The following is a 13236-nucleotide window of genomic DNA, read 5'->3' as shown; positions in this document are numbered from 1 at the left end:
ATTGTCCATTGGATAACAGGATATGGCAGCTCCCTGACAGGGAGGACTACACACTTTGGTTCTTTAACTTGACCTGGGGACGACAGGGCCCGCCAGCAGGATGGCTGAGGGGAAGGCCTCGGCCCCGGGCCGCAGACAGGAATTGAGGGTCGGGAGCTGAAGTGGAACTGGAGCCGGCGCCACGAGACGCGGCCCCGAGGGGCGCCTCCACCCAGTGGCCCTCCCCCACCCCACTCCCGGGGCCCTCCTGCCTCGGCGTCACCCGGCTGCGCTAGGACCTCCAAGGGCGGCCTCTGGGAGCCCTCTGCCTCACCTCCTCTCCAGGGTCAGGCTGCAGAAAGGACAAGCTCCTCCGCCGTCCCTAGTGGGCATGGAAGGAGGGCAAGTGATGGCAGCCGAGGTAACGGGGTAGCTACGCTTTTGTGCAATCACTCCGACCCCATCTCGATGGACAAGGATTATCCCATCTGTTTCTACACCTGTTTCCCAAATAGGCAGTGCTGTCCTCTCTAAGGAAGCACCCAGCTGGCCCGAACATGCCGCGCTTTCTCTGTGGCTGCCTTGCCTCCTCAACCAATTGTAACCCCTTGGAATCAGAACTGTTTCCTGTGTTTGCCTCTCCCTGCAGCCTCGCCTGCAAAGGCCTCTGTCCCTTGCCTGAGATGCCCTAGCAAATGGGTCTTTTTGAACATTACCCACCTCAACCTAAGTCCTCCAGCTAAGTCCGGTTCTCTGCCTATTCAGAACAGAGTGCGGCTTTACTGTCATGCCATTGCCTACCTGGGAAGGGGAACTGCCGGATGGCAGGTGGCACAGAATTCCTTTGGAACTCCAAATTCTTTCTTCAGCTTAGTCTTCCCTATGATTCTGACATTTTCTGCCTAAAGGGAGAGCACATGGGTTGAGCTTGGGTTCTCAGAATAGAGGGGTGGAAAGAAAAGTGGGTATGCCTGAGAGGATTCATTTTTGAGCCTTCTTCCCAACAGCAGTATGTGGCCAGCCCTGAAGACAAAAACAAGAGAAAGGAATGAGATCAAAGTGTCTGTTCCCCTGGCTTCCTCTGTGCCAGATCACAGTCTGGCTTGTCACTGTTCTGCCAAATGCCACCGATTTGTTCGGGTGGCTGTGTCCTGCCAGTCTCCCCCTATCTATTAGCCATGCCCTCTCCTTCCCTCTTCTCACTTAGCTAAAAGTGAAAATGGCTTCCAACTGCGCCGAGCCTCAGGGCGCTTCACCTCCCCCGGTGATGTCCTTGCCCCTACCTCATCCTGGTAAATAGTCCCTTCTTTAAACTCGTCACTCCTTCTCAGCATGCGGTTTTCTAGCAGGACCCTAACTGACTTTTCTGACTTTTCTTTTTCTTCAACTTTACTCCGCTTTGATCCTGGAATCAACTCTATTTACAATAGAGTATCTACAATTGCCAGCTGCTGCGCTAAGCATTGGCCATGCAGAGATAAGAGGCAAAGGTTACAGTCCATGGATATCTTGGGAGACCAAGGCTATGATGGAGGTCAGCACCAGATGAGGGCACAGCAGGGAGAGGAAGATGATCAAGGGAGACATCAGAGAGTCAGCAGCAGCCAGGCAAAGGTTGGAAGGGGCAGAGTGTTCCAGGGAAGGAGTGTGTGCAGAGACAGGAGCTTAGGTAGGCTGGTATCGCTGGGACTGATGAGAGGTCAGACCCTAGAGGTACACACAAGCCAACATATCCCAGTGGGCGGCCTCTGGAGAACTGGGGCAGGGTAGCAAATGGTCAGATTCCCACTGTGGAAAGGTCATTCTAGCAAAGGCAGACTATATTTGGAGGAGGCAAGTTTGGGAGCAGGAAGGCCAGTAGGGGTCTACTGTAGGAATTTAGGTAAAGCATAACAAGAGCACAATCCAAAACCATACAGGAGGGAATGGAGTGCAGGAGATAGAGGAAGCAATTCTCAGGAAACAGAACTTGCTGGGGTACTGGGTGTGACTGGGAGGGGAAGAAATATGAGTCTGGCAGGACTCTCAGATGCCTGGTGAGAGCATTTGGGGGTTGATGGTAGCATTCCCCATGAAAATGGAGGCATAGAAACCAGTGGCAATATGATAAGGCAGGCACAGAAACCAGGGGTTTAATACGTTCTGCTTGGAGTTTGTTGAGTATGAGGCACCTGTGGGCTAGGCAAAGAAAAATGCCCATGAGGAAAATGGGAATATGGGTCTGAAGCTCAGAATTTTCTAGACTAAAGGCAGGCATTTGAGCATCATTTTCATGACAGTGGAGGAATGGTACAAGCCAGGAGTATGCTAAGCTTCTGCTTCCACACTTTTTGAGAAGTAGGTCAGTGAACAATAATGAAAATGCTGAACATTTCTTGAGTACTTATTACATGCTAGGCACTATACAAGGTACTTCATGGTGAATACTTTGATCTCCTTTATTAGAATCCTCACAGCAACCCTGTGAGGCCCTGACTAGTGTTGTCCCCGTTTCTTAACTAGGAAACTAAGGCTCAGAGAAGTTCAGAATTTGCCCAAGTGCACACAGCTAGAAAATGTCATAACTGAGATTTGAATCCAGATGCTCTGACTCCTGATTCTGGGCCTTTTCTCCATCATTTCACTGAATAAACACCTCAGTTACTTGTTCTACACAAAGGTTTTATATTTTTTCCTTCATGTAGTTTACCCCCAAGAACAGTTAAGCCTTAATGATGAGTCTAGAATTAACCGCCATTTTCCTACAAATTGTCAGCTTTCAGATCTGTACTTGTTGCTGAGAGAACCTCCAGGTTTGTTCCTCACTACCAATGATGAGGCAAACAGAGAGAGAAGAATTCCTTTGACTAAAGCTGAATTAACCTCTAACTTCTCTTTGAATGACCTGCATTTCAAATCAAGTAAGCAGCTGTTCAAAGAATTGAGTCGGGGATGTGACTTGTGCAGTGAAAGTTGAAAATGCAAATCCTGTTCTGTACCTTCCTGCTTAAAGCATTTCACTGGCTCCCGTTGCCTTCAGGATAAAGTCCAAATTCCCTCCACATCTTCTTCCCTATTCCTCCGGCATTCTGATTGACAGAGCCAACTACTCTTACCCCAACACAGACAACCCAACTGTGCAGAACTACTCACAATTCCTAAACACCACAGAGGGGCAAGCCTTCGCCTTTTTCCCCTCAACATTTTACTATGAACATGTTCAAAAATAAACTTTAAAAACCTTACCCGTCTATCTAAGCACTACAATACAGTCCTATATTTGCTTTATCATGTATCAATTCATTTATCCATCCCATTTTTGTGCATTTCAGAGTAAGTTGTATACATCTGCACACTTACCCCTAAATGCTTCAGCATGCGTATTATTAACTAGAGTTCCAGATGTGTTACTAGTTCTTTTTTCTCTTTGTATGTAAAATTAACACACAATGAAATTTTTCCCATTGTATGGAAAATTAACATAAAATGAAATGCACAAATATTAGGGGCCACGTATTAGTATTCTTGCTATGGTAACAAGTCAGCACATACGTAGTGTCTTTAAATGACATAAATTTATTCTCTTGGAAGTCCAAAGTCAGCCTGGCTGGGCCAGAGTCAAGGTGTAATCAGGGCTGGTTCCTTCTGGTATCTCTGAAGGGACATCTGTTTCCTTGCCTTTGTCACCTTCCAAAGCATTCCTTGGCTCATGACCCCTTCCTCACGGCACCAACCTCTTGCTTTCGTAGTTACAACTCTTACTCACTCTGATCCCCTGCCTTCTGCTTATAAAGACTTTGTGATTGCATCAGTTCCACATGGATAATGCAGGATAATCTCCCATCTCAAGATCCTCAGTTTAATCGCATCTGCAGAGTCCTTTTTGACATGTGAAGCGACATACTCACATCTTCCAGGAATTAGCATGTGGCCCGCTTGGAGAGCCATTGTTCAGCCTACCACATGCACGTTTAATGAGTTTTTACAAATGCATACATTTGTGTGACCCAAACTCCCAGCAAGATAGCGTTACCATCACCTCCAGAACACGCTCATGTCCCTTTTCAGCTGTCCCCACTCTCACCCTCACCTTCTACAGGCAGCCACTAGTTTTTTGCCCCTTCAGAACTTCCTATAGCTGTAGTAATCCTGGAAACTACCTGGTTTGTGGTTGACTTGTAGTAAATGCTCAGGAAAGGACCCGGTATAGTGCCTGGCATGTAGTAAGTGCTCAGGAAAGGACCCGGTATAGTGCCTGGCGTGTAGTAAGCGCTCAGGAAAGGACCCGGTATAGTGCCTGGCGTGTAGTAAGCGCTCAGGAAAGGACCCGGTATAGTGCCTGGCGTGTAGTAAGCGCTCAGGAAAGGACCCGGTATAGTGCCTGGCGTGTAGTAAGCGCTCAGGAAAGGACCTGGTATAGTGCCTGGCGTGTAGTAAGCGCTCAGGAAAGGACCCGGTATAGTGCCTGGCACGTAGTAAGTGCTCAGGAAAGGACCCGGTATAGTGCCTGGCGTGTAGTGAGCGCTCAGGAAAGTACCCGGTATAGTGCCTGGCGTGTAGTGAGTGCTCAGGAAAGGACCTGGTATAGTGCCTGGCGTGTAGTAAGTGCTCAGGAAAGGACTTCGTCTTTTGAATCTGGCTTCTCTTACTTGACACCATGTCATGAAGACTCATCCATGCTGCATGTATCAGTATCAGTCTGTTCCTTTTTTTTTTTTTTTTTTTTTTGAGACAGAGTCTTGCTTGCTCTGTCGCCAGGCTGGAGTGCAGTGGCGCAATCTCAGCTCACTGCAACCTCCACCTCCTGGGTTCAAGCGATTCTTCTGCTTCAGCCTCCTGAGTAGCTGGGACCAGAGGCACGTGCCACCATGCCCTGCTAATTTTTGTATTTTTAATAGAGACGGGTTTCACCATGTTGGCCAGGAAGGTCTCGATCTCTTGACCTCATGATCCACCCACCTTGGCCTCCCAAAGTGCTGGGATTACAGGTGTGAGCAGTCTGTTCCTTTTTATTGCAGAGTAATAATTTCATCCAATAAATAGGTCACAATCAGATAGTTCCCTTATTCATCCATTCTCCTCTTGACAGACTCCAGGCTGCTTCCAGTTTTGTGCTTTTTTGTTTTTGTACAAATCTATGGGGTAAACCTGAAAAAACTTGTTACTTATGTATAATAAATTGTGATCAAGTCAGGGTATTCCGGGTGTCCATCACCCAAGTACAATACATTTTATACTCGCACATTTGTACTCAAGTATAGTCACCCTACTCTCCTATCAAAAATTGAATTTATTCCTTCTATCTAACTGTATATTTATATGCTTTAACCCACTTCTCTTTGCTGATGGTTGCTGTGAACCCTCGGTTCTTGTCTTCTTAGTTTAAAAGAATTTAAACAAGAGACACACAGCAGCATAGAGCAATTGCAAAGGAGGAAGAAACTTAGTTGCAGAATAGACAGAACACCCTGAGAGAGGAGTCGGGGTGGGCTTCCATGAGGGAGACTCCCTTTATGGAAGCCTTACCTGATTATTCATGAGGGTGTGGGAAAGGGTGTTGCTAGGAAGCATGTTCTGGCTGGTTCTCTGGGTGCACATGCGCAGTGGCTGTGCATGTTTGTTCACACATTCCATGTCTCATTAGCATCTGAAATCTCTAACCAGGGGTGTCTTTTATTATTATAATGAGCAAAGGGTCAGTCTGAGGACAGATGAAATCAAAATGTGCATGCCCTCTACAGGGGAACTTTCTTACTGGAGACAGTTTTGCTTTAATGAGTTTTACTGCAGAGTGAATGCTGGGGCTTATTGCGTTGACCATGAGGTCACCAAGACTGCAAAGTCCCAAGGACATAGTTACTTCCTTGACTACCTAGCCTGCCTTATCTTCATCCTCCCCATTTCCCCTGAATCACACTTCCCAGTCTCTGTTCTCCATCTTTCCACTCTCTGCCTCCATATGATCTAATTTTTTAGCTCCCAGGTATAAGTGAGAATGTGTGCTATTTGTCTTTCTGTGCCTGACTTATTTCACTTAAGATAATGGCCTCCAGTTCCATCCATGTTGCTGCAAATGACATGATTTCATTCATACAGGCTTGTCATATATGGTCTTTATTATTATTATTATTATTTTTGAGACGGAGTCTTGCTTTGTTGCCCAGGCTGGAGTGCAGTGGCGTGATCTCTGCTCACTGCAACCTCCGCCTCCCAGGTTCAAGGGATTCTTTTGCCTCAGCCTCCCAAGTAGCTGGGACTACAGGTGCACACCACCACACCCAGATAATTTTTGTATTTTTAGTAGACACAGGGTTTCACCATATTGGCCAGGCTGGTCTCGAACTCCTGACCTCATGATCCGCCCTCCTGAGCCTCCCGAAGTGCTGGGATTACAGGCATGAGCCACCGCGCCTGGCCAGTCTTTATTATTTTAAGTAAGTTCCTTCTATACCTAGTTTGTTGAGAGTTTTTTATCCTAAAAAAATGTTGAATTTTATCAAATACTGTCTGCATCTATTGAGATGATCATATGGTTTTGTCCTTCATTCTGTTGATGTGATGTATCACATTTATTGATTTGTGTTGCATACCTGGCATAAATCTCACTTGATCATGGTATGTTATATTTTTGATGTGCTGTTGGGTTTGGTTTCCTAGTATTTTGTTGAGAATTTTTGTGTCTATGTTCATCAAGGAAACTGTCCTATAGTTTTCTTTTTGTTGTTGTTTTTGTGTCTTTAGTTTTGGTATCAGAGTGATGCTAGCCTCATAGAATGAGTTCCGGAGAAGTCCCTTCTCTTCAATTTTTTGGAATAGTTTCGGGACAGTTGACATTAGTTCTTCTTTGCACATTTGGTAAAACCAGCTGTGAATCCATTCAGTCCTGGATCTTCCTTTATTAGGAGACCTTTTATTAACAAATCAGTCTCACTAATTGGTCTGTTCAGGTTTTCTGTTTCTCCCTGACTCAGTAGCCTGTATGTTCGCAGTGATTTATCCATTTCCTCTAGGTTTTCCAATTTATAAGACTATGGTTGTTCATAATAGTTTCTGATAATCTTTTGTATTTCTGTGATATCTGCTGTATTATGTCATTTTTCACTTCTGATTTTGTTTATTTGGGTCGTCTCTCTTCTTGGCTAATCTAGCTAGCAGTTTTTCAATTTTGTTTATCTTTTCAAAGAAACAACTTTTTGTTTCATTAATGCTTTGTATTGTTTTTGAATGTCTATTTCATTTAGTTCTGCTCTGATCTTTATCATTTATTTTCTTCTACTACTTTTGGATTGGTTCTTGCTTTTCTAGTTCCTCGAGGTGCATTGTTAGATTGTTAATTTTAATGTTTCTACCTTTTGATGGAAGCATTTATTTCTCTAAATTTCCCTCTTAGCACAGCTTTTACTGTATCTCACGGATTTTGGCATGTTGTGTTTCCATTTTCATTTCTTTCACGGAATTTTTCAAATTTCCATTTTAATTTCTTATTGACCCAGTGGTCATTCAGGAGCATGTTGTTTAATTTCCACATATTTGTATAGTTTCCAGTGTTCCCCTTTGTATTGTTCTAATTTTATTCCATTGTGCTCTAAGAAGACAATTGATATGATTTTTAGAAATTTGTTGAGGCTTATTTTGAAGCCTAGCATATGGTCTATCCTGGAGAATGTTCCATGTGCCAATGAGAAGAATGTACATTCTACAGTGTTGGACAGAATGTTCTGCAAATTGTTACGTCCATTTGGTCTATAGTGGAGTTTAAATCTAATGTCTCTTTGTTGATTTTCTGCGTAGATGACACATGCCCAATGCTGAGAGTGGGGGTTAATGTTTGTGCTTTTGAACCTGCTGCTGACATTGCGCCTTTGGCCTGTAATAACCTCACCCCTAGCATCTATTCCCCTCACACATAGCCTCCCTTGTCAGCCTCATTAGACCCAGTACAAAGGTCACCTGCTCTGGGAAACATTTCGTAAACCACTGCCCCACCCTGGGTGAGTGGATCACTCCCTCCTCCGTGCCCTGTATATACCTTGCTCTTTGCACCTGGCCTTTTAATGACCCTTACTTGTTTACTTGACCCTTACTTGAGGAGATCTTACTCTCCTCACTCCGGTTCATGCCCCCCAGGGCAGAGCCAGGGCTTTTCGTATCTGCATCTCCACAGCAAGGGCAGTATAGTGTGGTAGAGCTGTGCAGCTCTGGAACCACTGCCAGAGTCGGTTGAGGTCTTGGTTCTCACTTCTTTATCTGTAATCTGATGACACTCATAGGGTCATTGTGAGAAGTGCATAAAGTATACATGTGAAGCACTTAGCACAGTGCTGGGCACAGAATCTGCATCTGGTTCAACTGGGACATAAATGGATGAAGGAATTTGTTAAATAATGACACAATGGCCTTTGGCCAGCAAAGCCTTGGTTTCTTTGCATTCCAGTTGGAGTGAGAAATCTGTTTTGTTCTGAAAACAGACCTGGGTGTGGAGGACAGACAAGTAGTGATGCTTGGCTCTGTGAGAAGAGCTGCTGGCTTATCTCCATAACTTATTTTGGTTTTTGTTCAAGGACACGGAAGTCCACTTCTTCTTGAAGGAAGGACAGAATTTAGTCCAATGTCCGAGAAGCTTTAATAGGCTGCCAGGGAAAAGAATTATGAGCTGTCTCTTTCTCTGGGACATATGTACCATTGTTTCCTTCTCACCACAAAGATTATGCTGTGCCCTGGGGTTGGGGTTATGATTGCACTGTGAAACTGGCTGCAACATAGGTCTTGAGGTTTCTAAATTTTCTCATTCTGAGCTAATCTAGAGCCTAAAGAGGTTAATAATCCAGCAACAACTAAGAAGAATATTTTGATGTAATTTCTCCCTATCTTTGCTATGTACTAGATACCTTTTTTTGTCAAGAACTTGGGATTCTTGAACATCATATTTTTGTTATAGACTTTTTTATTGCTTTTTTATGATTATAAAAATAAATACATGCCCATTGGAGGAAACTGGGAAATATGGAAAAATACAACAAAAAGACAAAAAATTACCCATAATTTCACATCCCAGAGATAATCATTGTTAATATTGTTGTGTGATCTTTCCACTAGTGATAGATACATAGATAAACAAATAAACAGACTGACATACAAATGCATTATGCACATTTTTTCCACAAGTGGAAAAACACCAATAATTAGATTGCTTTGTCCAACAAGCCTAGTTTTGTTTTTGTTTTTGTTTTTGTTTGAGATTGAGTCTCACTCTGTCTTCCCAGAAGGAGTGCAGTGGCATGAACTCAGCTCACGGCAACCTCCACCGCCCAGGTTCAAGCAATTCTCTTGTCTCAGACTCCTGAGTAGCTGGGATTACAGGTGCACACCACCACACCCAGCTAATTTTTGTATTTTTAGTAGAGGTGGGGTTTCACCATGTTGGTCAGGCTGGTCTTGAACTCCCGACCTCATGATCCACCTGCCTCATCCTCCCAAATTGCTGGGATTGCAGGCATGAGCCACCATGCCCAGCCAAAAGCCTAGTTTTTTACAGGCTATGGTGTGACCAAGGTGGACTGAAGGAAAAGCTATATTGAAGAAAACTTCTGGACCTGCCAACTGAGAAGGTCCCGAGAGTCCAGACTGGGTGATCACGTGGACCCTCATCCTTCACCTGCTCATCCTGCCTAGGTAAGTTTTGCTTAACCCTCAGAGGCAGCAAAGGCAGCAAACATAACTCCAGAGATGGTGATTTACAACCCAAAGCCCAGGCATTGGACTGGCCAACATGGTATGGGGTGCAGAGATTCAAGTAAGACCTACCTTCTCCCCCTTCCTAGTCCTTCTAGATCCCTGTCAGGTCCTTTCATCTGAGCCTTGATTCCATGTGACTATGATAGTGGGTTATTTGGTTGGTGCCTGTATTCATTTGCTAGAACTGCCGTAGCAAAGTACCACAACTGGAAGGCTAAAACAGCACATGTTTATTTCTCACGGTCTGGACGCTGGAAGCCTGAGCCCAAGACATCTGCGAGGTTAGTTCCCTCTGAGATCTCTCCTTGGCTCGCAGATGTCCATGTTCTCCCTGTGTTCTCCTCATCACATGGTCATCCCTCTGTGCCTGTTTGTGTTCTAATTACCCCTTCTCATAAATGTAAGGTTTGTTCTCGCCGAGTTTAAAATGAAGAAACTGAGGCCAGCACAAGAAGATCCAATGTGAAGGAATTTATTCAGGCTCCTGGACAAGGTTCTGCAGTCCGACAGGAGGGGCCGGAGAAGTCGCACGGACTCCTCTCAGGCATGGGGTTTTTTAGGGAGTGAAGGAGCTCGATTGGTTGTGGGAGAGCAAGACTGTCACTGGGTAGAATTACAAGCCTTCAGCTAGGACTTGGCTTGCCGTTGGTTAGAATTACTCGGCTGCCATTGGCTAGAAAGGCTCAGCTGCTATTGGCCAGAAAGACTTGGCTGCTATTGGTGAGAAAGACTTGGCTGCTATTGGCTAGAAAGGGGCTAGGGTTGCAGCACCTTGTTTGCATACTGGGCTTTTTAAGGGAAGGTCAGGCTGTGCGAGCGTGGGAGAAGGGAACATGCCTGAGCATGTCTGAGCTTGCCCGAGCTCGTCCAGGCTTTGGAAAAAAGGGGGAGGAGTCTGCGTCCGTGTTCCCAGCGAGGCTACCGGCCTTACAATAAAGACACCAGATATATTGGATTAACACTCACCCTAATAACCTCATTTAACTTAATTACTTCTTTATAGACCCTATTTCCAAATATAGTCACATTCTGAGGTAGCAGGGGTATGGCTTCAACATAAAAAATTTGGGGGACACAGTTCAGCCCATGACAGTGCTTCACTAGGTGCTGATACTTGATCTTGACCTGGGTGTGGAGGTCAAGCTGAAATTTCCACTTAACTTCAGCTTGGAAGTGGAAATTTCAGCTCCTTAAATCAAGTGTTTTAAAGATGAAAAGCTTTAAAACTTAATGAGAATCTACTGTTTAACTTTTAAAAGCAAGGCATATCAAAACACCAATTGCATCCTTCACAGAAATAACAAAAGTAATCCTGGGATTTGTATGGAAACACACACACGAAAGATATGAACAGACACTATTCAAAATAAGATATTTATGTGGCCAAAAAACATATGAAAAACTGTTCCTCATCACTGGTCATTAGAGAAGTGCAAATCAAACCACATTGAGATACCATCTCACGCTAGTTAGAATGGAGATCATTAAAAAAATCTGAAGACAACAGATGCTGGAGAGGATGTGGAGAAATAGGAATGCTTTTACACTGTTGGTGGGAGTGTAAATTAGTCCAACCATTGTGGAAGACAGTGTGGCAATTCCTCAAGGACCTAGAAATAGAAATTCCATTTGACCCAGCAATCCCATTACTGGGTATATACCCAAAGGATTATAAATCATTCTCTTATAAAGACACATGCACACATATGTTCGTTGTGGCAATTCCTCGAGGACCTAGAAATAGAAAGAAATAGAATAGAAAGGTCCATTTGACCCAGCAATCCCATTACTGGGTATAGACCCAAACAACTATAAATCTTTGTATTATAAAGACACACGCACACTTATGTTCACTGAGGCACTGTTTATAATAGCAAAGACTTGAAACCAACCCAAATACCCATCAATGATAGACTGGATAAAGAAAAGATGGCACATATACACCATGGAATACTATGCATCCATAAAAAAGGATGAGTTCATGTCCTTTGCAGGGATATGGATGAATCTAAAAACCATAATTCTCAGCAAACTGATACAAGAAGAGAAAACCAAACACCACATGTTCTTACTCATAAGTGGGTGTGGAACAATGAGAACACATGGACACAGGGAGGGGAACATCACATACTGAGGTCTGTTGGGGGTGGGGAGCTAGGGGAGGGATAGCAGGGGATGGGGAGATTGGGGAGGGATAACACTAGGAGAAATACCTAATGTAGGTGATGGGAGGATGGAGGCAGCAAACCACCATGGCACTTACATTCCTATGTAACAATCCTGAAAGATCTACATGTATGCCATAATTTAAAGAAAATTTAAAAAAAAAAAAAAAAGGCTGAAATAATCTTGAGCAAAAAAACAAAGCTAGAGGCACCACACTTCCTGGCCTCAAAGTATACTACAAAGCAATAATAACCAAAACAGCATGGTACTGGCTTAAAAACAGACACATAAACCAATGGAACAGGATAGAGAGCCCAGAAATAAATCCACACATTCAAAGCCAACTGATTTTCAACAGAGGTGCCAAGATAGCACAAGGGTAAAGGACAATTTCTTCAATAAAATGGTGTTAGAAAAACTGGATATCCACAAGCAGAAAAATGAAATTAGACCCTTATATCTCATAATATTCAACTCAAAATAGATTAAAGACTTAAATGCAAGACCCAAAACTATTAAACTACTAGAAGAAGTCATGGGGGTAAGCTCCATGAAATTGGTCTGGGCAATAATTTTTTTTATATATAAAACTTTAAAAGCATGGGCAACAAAAGCAAAAAGAGCCAAATGAAATTACATCAAACTAAAAAGCTTCTGCACAATAAAGGAAACAACCAGCAGAGCAAAAAAGACAACCAGAGAATGGGAGAAAATATTTGCAAACTGTACCTCTGACAGGCGGTTAATATCCAACATATATAAGGAATCCAAACAACTAATAACCCAATGAAAAATTGGCAAAAGACTTGAATAGACATTTCGCAAAAGAAGACACACAAATGCCCAACAGGTGTATGAAGAAATGCTCAACATCACTAATCATCAGGAAAATGCAAACCAAAAACGCACAAGGAGATATCACCTCGCTCCAGATAGAATGGCCATTATCAAAAAGGCAAAAGATAACAAGTGCCATAAAAGCTGTGGAGAAAAGGGAAATTATGTATTGTTGGTAGGAATGCAAAGTAGTACAGCCATCATGGAAAACAGTATGAAGGTTATTCAAAAAATTAAAAATAGAACTACAATATGATCCAGCAACCCCACTGCTGAGTATATATTCAAAGGATTTGAAATCAGGATGTTTAAGAGATATTTACACTCCCATATTTATCACACCACTATGCACAATAACCAAAATATGGTATCAACCTAAATGTCCATCAAAGGATAAATGGATAAAGAAAATGTGTTGAATTTATACATATGGAATACTACTCAGCCATAAAACAATCCTGCCATTTGTGATAACAGGATGAACTTGAAGGACATTCTGTAAGTGAAATAAGCCAGGCACAGAAAGATAAATACCATATC

General features: G+C 43.4%; 1 long non-coding RNA gene across 1 annotated transcript; it reads left to right on the top strand.

The window, feature by feature from the left end:
• Nucleotides 1-9461: 9461 nt before the first annotated feature.
• Nucleotides 9462-10658, top strand: LOC135272988 (uncharacterized). The gene is made up of 2 exons (XR_010340895.1): nt 9462-9974; nt 10099-10658. It is a non-coding gene; the product is annotated as an uncharacterized LOC135272988 (long non-coding RNA).
• The last annotated feature ends 2578 nt before the right edge of the window (nt 10659-13236 follow it).

Source organism: Aotus nancymaae, unplaced genomic scaffold (genome assembly GCF_030222135.1).
Source record: "Aotus nancymaae isolate 86718 unplaced genomic scaffold, 86718_ANA_hifiasm-v0.15.2.pri h1tg000002l, whole genome shotgun sequence".
Lineage (NCBI taxonomy): Eukaryota > Metazoa > Chordata > Mammalia > Primates > Aotidae > Aotus > Aotus nancymaae.
This window is presented reverse-complemented; position numbering and strand designations above follow the sequence as displayed.